At 45.7% G+C, this 9,878-nt stretch overlaps 1 protein-coding gene across 2 annotated transcripts in view; it reads left to right on the top strand.

Annotated features, from left to right (window-relative positions):
• Positions 1 to 6: 6 nt before the first annotated feature.
• The window catches only part of GALNT6 (polypeptide N-acetylgalactosaminyltransferase 6), a 61,142-nt gene continuing 51,270 nt past the window's right edge, over positions 7 to 9,878 (top strand). For both annotated transcript variants that reach the window (XM_023742417.1, XM_004388343.3), the window contains exons 1-2: positions 7 to 60; positions 9,237 to 9,349. The gene's annotated coding sequence lies outside the window, so the exon portion shown is untranslated. The remainder of the gene's footprint in view (positions 61 to 9,236; positions 9,350 to 9,878) is intronic.

Below are 9,878 nucleotides of genomic sequence, written 5' to 3'. Positions count from 1 at the left end.
CCGTCTGCAAACCCGCGAGCGGCCGGGCTGCGCGGCTGCGGCTCTGACTCGGCGTGACAGGTAAGCGGCAGAGGCTGCCCGCGGCCCTCACAGCCCCCCACGAGCATTTCCCCGGCCTCGGGACTCAGATCCCTCCCGCTTCTCGGGACTTCCCTCCAGTTGGTCTCACTTCTGCCAAGTCCTTGCTCCCAACTCCCCGCCTCCGCCAACTTTCGCCTCCTCCTTCTCCTCACCACCCCCACAGTTAAATGAAGGGGCTGGGTTAGACTGATCCCTCCTGCCTTCGCTATTTGCCCTTTGTCGTCTCCTCTAGCTCCTCCCTCCGTAGGACCCCCCTTCACTCTCTCCTTTTCTCCCTGGATCTTCTCTAACCAATCCCTTTGGGCTGAAGGGATCTCCCTCGCCTTTGCCCCTTCCTTAAATCATGAGTCGGGTAGCCCAGACCTCTGGAACGGGCAGGAAGGAGTGTGCGGGGAGACAAGCCAGGGCCCTCCCTCCAGGGCTCTATAGCCTCTTCCCCTCACCCCCTCACGCCCCCAGCATTCCTTCTGCGCCCCCACCCCTGTCTCCCCAAGTTGGGCCACCCCACGTTCTCTAGTCCAGAAAATCTTTCAGAGACGCTTCCGTCCTGCCAGTGCCACTTTGTGCCTGAGCAGAAGAGATGAGGGAAGAGAGGACTCCCTGGTGGGGGTGGTCGAGCAGGGGCTTAACTGAACTCCCTCTAGAGGCTTGGGCCTTCTAGGGGTGAGGAGGGCGCTCTGTGGTATTGTGGTGGGAGGGGAGCGGGATGATTGTTCATGACTGTGACTGTCACCAACTTCCCGATTTCTCCGTCACTTGTTCCGAGTTCCAGGCTGACAGAAAGGAGAAACGGCATGTCATTTGCCCCCAGAAATGGCAGAGGGTAGGACAGGGCTCTCCTTTGTGTGTGTTGGGTCAGTTTCCCAGAGAAGCTGAGAAGAGACCCCTCCTCTATTAGCCAACAACCCATTGCCACAGTCCCACCGGTAGTTTTAAGGCTATTCTCTCAGCTCACACCCAGACCCACAAATGCGGTTTACAGGCACTGAGAGAGGTTAGTAACTCTGGATACACCAAAGAGGCTCATTTTACCAGGCGGGTGTGCGCAACCAACCCGGGCCCTATTCTCCTCCCACACGGATGGGCTGTGTCCCTACCAATCAGAGGAAGGCTAAGAACAATGAGAGAGGCAAATTCAGTGGTGAATAGAACAAGCTTAAGTGAGTGGTTTGAAATATACTTTGGTTCAGATTATCCATCAGAAGCCAGTATCATCACAAGCATTTCCCTAGCTTCAGTTCCTCAAAGATGCCACTCGCTTTAGGCACTCAGAGCTAATAAGAGAAAGCTGCTGCCAGGGGCACCAGGGCAGAGAACAGGACAGGACTGTCAAAAGGAAGAGGGAAGTCTGGAGCTGGCAGAGCCATGAGGACACCGGACTGTCCAAGATGGCCTCACCCTCGTAATCACTGCCCAAAGTCAGTACGGCAGCTGATGTGTTACATGCCCTCTGAGATCAGAAACATCTTAAACCAAGTTCAGCTGGAGGAAACTTGGACAGGAGATATGACCATTGCTTAGCCCATGTAGCTAGTGTCTAGAACAGAAATCAGGAATAGGAGTGGCAGTAACCCTAGAGCCAAGGGCTTCTCAATGCAAGGGGGTAGTGGGTATAATGAGCCAGGCAGCTGGCTCAGCTGTGTCACTAATTTAGCTGTATAACCTTGGCCAAATCACATAAACACTTCCTAGGTGGAGAGCACATGAGAAAATGTATATGAATGTGCTTTGGCAAATCTCCAAGCACCAGCCAAATGCAAGGCAATGTAGTATAGTGGTTAAGAGAGTGGGCTTTGGAGAGACATGGGCCTGAGTTCAAATTCAGCCTCTGCTACTTCATAGCTGTGTGACTTTGGTCAAGTTACTTAACCTCCCTGTGCTTCAGTTTCTTTCTGTGAAAAGTCAAGAAGATAACTCTAATTTGACTTCATCTTATTAAAAATGGAGCCCTGGTGGTACAGTGGTTAAAGCACCCGGCTGTGAACCAACAGCTCAGCAGAAGATTGGCAGTCTGCTTCCGTAAAGATTTACAGCCTTGGAAACCCTATGGGGCAGTTCTACTCTGTCCTATACAGTAGCTATGAGTCAGAATCGACTTCATGGCAGTGGATTTTGGTTTTGGTAATATTAAAAACAGTGGTGATATTGTCCTAAATAAACATTCTCTGGCTCCCATAGACATGTCCAATGTCTCCAGTCCTGGAAGTGCAGCTGAGGACCAGAGTAGGTATAGGTGCCAAAGGGACCCAGTAAATAGCCATGTCACAGACTTGGGTGAACTCAGTTCTTCATACAGCCCTCTGCCCCTCTCTGGGAAAGCCCAAAATGTCCAGTTCCATTTGATGAGGATGAGGGTGAGGATTTGAAAAAGCAAGAGGTCAAGTGCAGGGCTGTGCCTGTCTCTGTGTGGAGCTCAATGCTGTAATTGTGCTGTGTGAAAGGCGTGCGTGGTGAATAAGCATGGATTCAGTTCAGGGAGAAGAAAGACTGTTAGAAGACTCTTTTATGACACCTGAGAGCACTAGGAGGTCAGGTTATTCTCCTGTGCCCTGTGCTCCCCAGTCCTGAGCACTAGGTGGAGATTTGGAAGAAGGGGGAAACCCAATCCTCACCCTCAGTTCTGCATGTAATAGAGAACACAGGACTGACAGCCAGGTCAGAAGAGCATGACCACGTGTCTCAGGGCAGCAGACACTACAGGATTGGAAGGCTAGGTGGATTGGCCAGGAAAGGCATTCTGGAGGCAGAAGTTTGGGGACCAGGATTTAAGGACTGAGAAAGAAACCAGGATCTAGGTGGCCTTGTGGCTGGGCCCGTTGGTTTTTCTTCCCCAATAAAATCTAGCAGGAGAGCCCCACATGGGGAAAACATGGGTAGTGACACTTAGAAACAAGTGCACTTGGATACTGAGAACAGTGAGATGCGCCTTAAGCTAGGAAGGCTTCTTGGAGGAGGGGAGTTCGGAGTAAGAATTTGAAACAGAAAAGAGACATGGCTTGCTTAGCAGGAAGATAAGGGAAGAACTTTGAGGAGGGAATGACAGCCAGTGCCAAGCGCTGGTCAAGCTTAAAGGTGAGAAGCGAACAGGAAGCTGACTGCCCAAACTGTGTTTCTGCCGCCATCAAATGGCACTGAAGGAATACAAAATCTGCTGTTTTGATTGTGAAAGGGAGAGAGAGGCCAGAGGCAAAGGAGGCTGGCAGGCAGCTACTGCTGATCCTCCAGATATTGGGCGATAAGGGCACAGTTTCAAATGACGGTTGGGAGAGTGGAGAGGAAGGGGAGGACCCAGGAGGCAGAGGATGAATCAGCAGGATTTAGGAGTGGGGGTGGGGAGTGAACCTGCTGTTGAGAAGGGATTAAAAACTACTTCAGGACTCGGAGTGGGGCAGGGGCAGGGGTTATTTGAAAGATTGTGATGGTATTGGCAGCAATGGAAATTGGGAAGACTGGCCATCTTAGGGGGCAGGGCACAGAACTTCAATTCAGGGTGTGGCGTGTTGAGTATCTGGTGGCCCTGGTTAGAAGTTCTGCAGCTAGGAGCAGACTACGGGATGAGGAGAGCAGGAAAGCACACATTTCTGCCCCCTCCCATCACTGCCGTATCCGTAGACTGGCCCACTCCTTTAAGAATAAAACCAAAACACCAAACCTGTTGTTGTGGAGTCAATTCTGACTCATGGCAACCCCATGTGTTACAGAGTAGGGTTTTCTTGGCTGTAATCTTTACGGAAACAGATCACCAGGCCTTTCTTCCGTGGTGCCACTGGGTGGGTTCGAACCACCAACCTTTAGGTTAGCAGTCAACCACAAACCATTTGTGCCACCCAGGATCCATCCTTTAAAAATAGCTCTCCTACACCCTTCCCCCTTCTCTTCTTCCCTTTCCCCAGATGGTGAGAATCAATTCAAGTTCCTTTTTTGCATTCTCTCAAGCCCAGCCTGATTGTTAGAAACAGTTAATTGGACAGAGTTCCTATGTAATTAGGGAATCCCATCCCATCCCTACTAGGGTCCCTTCACACCTGGATTCCTAGGAGCCTCCAGTGTCAAGGCTCAGCTTGAGAACAGCTACACACCCCGCCCTACCTTGAGATGTCCCAGTAAGAAACCTGTGAGCTGCTGGACTTGGACATAGTTCCTGTTGGTCACATATCATGTTGATTTTCAGTGACTTTTACAAACTTGAAATAAGTCACCAAATATTTACTGAGCACCTACTATATGCCAAGCACTAGTCTAGGTCTACAGTGGTGGACCAAGTTGGGTTGGGTTTTTTCAATCAAAAGTTCATGTTCGGGTAACTTACATTTAAAATGTTACGCAAACGTAACATAAACCTAGATATCCTGGGGGGAAATCCTGATAGACTAGCTACAGAATAACTTTCAGTGCATCTTTCTGGGAAAATAAGCCACAACACTGCAGCTTTAGTCTAGGGGAAAAGCTGAAGTGTCTTGAAGGTATAATTATGGGTAAAAGTGAAAATCTCCCTGCATTCTATGATCAAAAGGGTCAGAAGTGGGAGGAGGGCTTTGGAGGAGATAATTTGCTGCTCTGTTCATAGCATGAGTACAGGAGAAATGAAACAAGCGCTGTGTTTAATGGAGAAGAAAGTGCTTGCAAGGAAGAAAGGGCCAGAGAATCATTTGGCCAAAATGGCCACTCAGCCTCCCACCCCCAAGTCACTTGAAATTGGCGTGTCCCCTCCTCACGATGATGTCTAGCTCCACACACCTGTGCCCTCAGTGAGAGTGAGGACAGCCACTACTTTTCGAAGAAACCTGTAATTGAGCCATAGTCTGAGTAACTTGAACAAACATCTCTGTGGTGACTGCTAACTTCCTGGCTGCCACGTCTCCCTGAGGTGAGCAGCCTCATTGATAAACAGAAAGAAACTTTGTTACAAAGGGGCCACCTGGCCAGCAAGGGTGTGTTCTGGGTGGCTGACCTTGGCTTTCACAAAAGCAGATTTTGCCTGAGACTTCCAGTTTTGGCATCTTTAAAGCATTTTTAACCCTGAGTGGGAGCTGGGAGAGGGCAAGCGCAAGGCTGGGGGGTGTCTTAGAGTAGAGTGGAGGAGGCTGAGGAAAACAGCCCTCCTTCAGGCTCAAGAGAGCTAGGCCCAGTCCCCAAAACTCCATATGACACTCATGCAACTCTAAGGGAGGCAAGAGTGTGGTAAACAGAGAGTGGCCTGGGAGTTGGGAGACCAGGGCTGTGATGCTAGAGAAGTCATAACACTCTGGCCTTACCTGAGACTGAGGGTACTGAACTTACAGATGAAGCTAGTCAAAGTGGCATATGTATGTAATAAAAGAACATCGTGCAAAAGATCAGATATTGTATGATCCAACTTCTGTGAAATATCCAGAATAGGCAAATGCATAGAGAAGATTGGTGGTTAGTAGGGACTGAGGGGAGAGGGGAATGGAGAGTTATTGGCTAATGAGTGCAGAGTTTCTGTTTGGGGTGATGAAAAAGTTTTAGAGTATATAGTGGTGACGGTTGTACAACATTGTGAATATAATGAATGCCTATTGAGTCAGTTCCAACTCATGGCAACCCCATGTGTGTCAGAGTAGAACTATGCTCCATAGGGTCTTCAATGGCTGATTTTTCGGAAGTAGATTGTCAGGTCTTTCTTCTGAGGCACCTCTGGGTGCACTTGAACCTCCAACCTTTCTGTTAGCAGTCGAGCGCGTTAACTGTTTGCACCACGCAAGGACTACAGTGCTACTGAACTATACACTTCCAAATGGTTAAAACGACAAATTTTGTGTTGTATATATTTTACTACAGTTAAAAAGAAAGAAGAGAGAAAGAAAGGGAGAAAGATTAATTTTTTAATAAGAGAGGGTATCATATAACTCAAATGCTTATTGCAGTAAATGCTTTATAAGAAGAGCATTTTGTGAAGCCAGTGCCTAATGTTGTAGCTGACTTTAACCCCTCTGGCCTTGGTTTTCTCATCACATTTAACAAGAGATTATGGAATACCTACTGCATGAAAAACTTGTGCTAGACTTTGCAAGTAATTGACTTGATGGCAACTAGTTTGCAAGCAATACAAAGGGGAAAATGGCCGGGCCTCTCTGGTCCAGGAGTTCATAAGCTGGGGGGAGAGCGGACCCATGAGTGTGTAATTCTGACACAAGGCAGGCTGTGATAAGGCCAGATAGAAGCATCAACAGTATACTAAGGGGGCGAGTTGGGGGATTGATTCAGCTAGGAGATCTGAGAGGGCTTCTTGGAGGAGGCTAGGCTGTAAAATGGAGGCATCAGACTGCACCCGTTATTGGCTTTCAAACTTCTGTGACTGGACCATGGTAAGAATACATTTTACAACAAGACTGAGTTACCCACATACATGTGACAGAGTACCCCAAAAGTCTTAGGACGCTTCTACCCTTTAATACTATCAGAAGTAAAAATTCTACAAACTAACAAAAAAAAATCGTTTGAAAATTTAATGATTTAAATTTGTTTTACCTTTATTTAGTTTTATGAATTTTTGATAACACATTTTTATTTTTAATTTTGTGTTAGGTAGTTTGACCATGTTCGATGGACTAAAACAAACATTGAAATTTTTTAAAATTATTATTCAAAATTCATGAAACTAGGAAAAAAATTGTCAGCCAAGAATTATACATCCAGCAAAACTGTCTCTCAAATATGATGGCAAAATTAGGGCATTTCCAGATAAACGGAAGTTTAGGGAATTTGCAAAAACTAAACCAACATTACAAGAAATACTAAAGGGAGTCCTCTGGTTAGAAAATCAGTAACATCAGCTAACAACCCAAGACTAGAACACAGGACAGAGCAACCAGATATCAACCCAGAGAGGGAAGTCACAAAAATAAATCAAAGCTAAAACACTGAAAATAGGGAAACAGAGATGTCAATATGTAAAAGATGACAACATTAAAATCAAAAAGAGGGACTAAAAAATGTAGACATAGATCTTTCATATGGAGAGGAAGTCAAAGAGATACAAAAAAATAAAAGACTGGTTTAAACTTAGAAAAATAGTGGTAAATATTAAGGTAACCACAAAGGAAACTAACAATCCTACACATCAAAATGAAAATCAAGAAAAGCATAAAGACTCAGCAAACACAAAATCAACAATGAAAAAGATGAAAAGAAAATACATAAAGAAAAACAACTCAGCACAGAAAATTAAGTGGAACAAAGAAACTGTCAACAACACACAAAAAAAGACATCGAAATGACAGCACCAAACTCATACCTGTCAATGATTACGCTGAATGTAAATGGACTAAATGCACCATTAAAGACACAGAGAGTGGCAGAAAGGATAAAAAAACATGATCCGTCTATATGCTGCCTACAAGAGGTACATGTTAGACTTAAAGACACAATCAAACCAAAACTCAAAGGATGGAAAAAAATATATCAAGCAAACAACACTCAAAAAAGAGCAGGAGTGGCAATATTAATCTCCGACAAAACAGACTTTAAAGTAAAATCCACCACAAAGGATAAGGAAGAACACTATGTAATGATTAAAGGGTCAATACACCAGGAGGACATAACCATAATGAATATTTATATACCCAATGACAGGGCCCCAAAATACATAAAACAAACTCTAACAGCACTGAAAAGAGACATAGACAGCTCCACAATAATAGTAGGAGACTTTAACACACCACTTTTGGTGAAGGACGGAACATCCAGAAAGAAGCTCAATAAAGACATGGAAGATCTAAATGCCACAATCAACCAGCTTGATCAAAATTCATGAAACTAAATAAAGGTAAAAGAAATTTAAATAAAACTTTCATATGATGTTCTTTGTAAGTCTGTAGCATTTATTCTTCTCAGGTTATTAAAGCTTGAAGCTGCACTGAGACTTTTGGTGGAGTTCTGGGTGGTACAGTTGATGCGCTCAGCAGCTAACCAAAAGGTTGGAGGTTCAAGTCCACTCAGAGGTGCCTTAGAAGAAAGGCCTGGCGATCTACTTTGAAAAAAATCAGCCACTGAAAACTCTATGGAGCACAGTTCTACTATGATTCATGTAGAGTCACTATGAGCTGGAATCAATTCGACAACAACCGATAAAGACTTTTGGTACGCTCTATATATCATATGGAGCCCTGGTGGTGCAGTGGTTAAGAGCTCGGCTGCTAACCGAAAGGTCGGCAGTTCAAATCCACCAGCCACTCCTTGGAAACCCTATAGAGCAGTTCTACTCTGCCCTATAGGGTCACTACAGGTTTGGGTTTGGTTTATATAGTATATATAATAGCTGAAACAAAAGTTTGACAAAACAATATTTCCCCATGTTACATGTGATACACTTTGATATCTTCTTTTTTAGTCTATTCTATTCTGGCCTTTTAAAGAAATGTTTTCATGCTGATTTGCAACACTAAATTTATTTCACAATCCTGTAATGTGTCACAGTCAGTGGTTTGATAGGCACTGGGCTGGCTGAAGCCTCAGTTCTCTTACACCAGAAGGAGAAGTTATGTTCGTGTTTCAGCCAGCACAGCCAAGGAAGCAAGTTCATTTGTTCAGTCTAGGAAGGCTTCCTGGAAGAAGAGGATTTCTGACATCATCTCAGTACTAAAACCAAGATGGTCTGATGAGTTGCAGGCCCAAGGGTGCCTGGCGGGGAAAGACTTGAGAATGAACGCTCAGCAGCAGGAGGGGTATGGGTGGATGAGGACTGTTGGCACCTTGCTGGTGTACCTGGAGGCCAGGCCATGGGAGCTATGCAGGACACCTGTCCAGGATCCTGTGAAGCCCTGCACTGCACAAAGAACTACAACAGGGTCTCTTCCTTCTACAAGGCTGGTAGAGGGATGACCTGCAGACCTCACCACACTTCTGGGAATCATTTCTTACACAGAGAGCAGGAATCCTTAATCCCAAAGTTCTCTGGCTTTCATTGGATTATGTGTCTCTTCTAAGGGTTCTTTCCTGTTACCCATGTGCCGAGCAAACTCAAGAGTGTGTCCGTTACGGCCAAGGCTAATCATAGGTGTCTCATTTCATTCAGGATGTGGTTAGTACCTTCAGGAACTGCCGGCTGCAGAGAGAGGTTTAGATAGCCAGGCTGGGTCGAGAGAGGAGATGCCTGGGAAAGGCTTGAGTTAACCCTGGATCTCTTTCTTCAGGAGAAGTAAAAAGACAAACCCCACTGTGAGGGACCACCAGGTGGTGCCAGGATAACGGAGTTGGAGTGACCTGGGTGATTCTGAGTGAATCAGTCAGGGAAGACTTCCTACAGGTAAGTTATGAGCACAGGCAACAGCTGGTAACTAAGCTGTTACCATGCCTTTGTTTCTAATTGTGCTCTCTTTCTTATTTGATTTTTTTCCCATACAAAAATTTATACATACATTGTTATGTGACTCTAATTGCTCTCCCCATACTGTGACAGCACAACTCCTCCTTTCCACCCCTGATTCCCCATGTCCATTCAACCAGCTCCTAACACTCTCTGCCTTCCCATCTCACCTCCGGACAGAAGCTGCCCGTTTAGTCTCTTGTATCTACTTGAGCTAAGAGGCACACTTCTCACAAGTATCACTTTATGTCCCACCGTCCAGTCCAATCCCTGTCTGAAGAGTTGGCCTCGGAAATTGTTTTAGTTCTGGGCTAATAGAGAATCCAGGGGCCATGCTTTCTGGGGTAACTTCAGTCTCAGTCAGACCACTAAGTCTGGTCTTCTTACTAGAATTTGAGTTCTGCACCCCACCTTTCTCCTGCTCCATCAGGGACTCTCTGTTGTGTTCCCTGTCAGGGCAGTCATTGGT

This window comes from Trichechus manatus, unplaced genomic scaffold (assembly GCF_000243295.1).
Source record: "Trichechus manatus latirostris isolate Lorelei unplaced genomic scaffold, TriManLat1.0 scaffold00209, whole genome shotgun sequence".
NCBI classification, from domain to species: Eukaryota; Metazoa; Chordata; class Mammalia; order Sirenia; family Trichechidae; genus Trichechus; species Trichechus manatus.
The sequence above is the reverse complement of the archived record's forward strand: the minus strand, read 5'-3'. Positions and strand labels throughout refer to the sequence as shown.